Below are 430 nucleotides of genomic sequence, written 5' to 3' on the forward strand. Positions count from 1 at the left end.
AAAAAGTGCATTTAACTGATCATTCGGTATATCATTTTCTCCCACCTTGTTTCCCGCTGTTTTCCTTTCTGTCTTTTTCCCGCTTTTTTGTAAGTGAATTTAATTTAAAAGTTTAATGGCCTGTAAATGCAATAAAGACCGAGAGACAAAACGGGAACCATCGTGGGAGAACCAGCTCTGTTAATGACGGTGACTCTATAATTAATTACAGTGGAGGGGAGGGAGCGAAAATTAAACGGCAAATTCATCACAAGCTCATCGCAATTTAACAGATAAAGTGTGAAACTCGATAATCACACCGATAACAGTGGAAAATAATGTGATAGCCCTTAACTAAAGTGTTAACGATGATGATTAGTGCAACAGGGTCAATGGGAGTGATGATGATATTGGTTGCGTTTAGAAAATCGGTTGATGAGAAGATTGGCCT

At 38.4% G+C, this 430-nt stretch overlaps 1 protein-coding gene across 1 annotated transcript in view; it reads right to left on the reverse strand.

The window, feature by feature from the left end:
• Positions 1-430, reverse strand: part of LOC119592394 (neuropeptide FF receptor 1-like) — a 97,236-nt gene that overhangs the window by 89,447 nt on the left and 7,359 nt on the right. The gene's annotated exons all lie outside the window — the stretch shown is intronic.

This window comes from Penaeus monodon, chromosome 30, assembly GCF_015228065.2.
Source record: "Penaeus monodon isolate SGIC_2016 chromosome 30, NSTDA_Pmon_1, whole genome shotgun sequence".
Lineage (NCBI taxonomy): Eukaryota > Metazoa > Arthropoda > Malacostraca > Decapoda > Penaeidae > Penaeus > Penaeus monodon.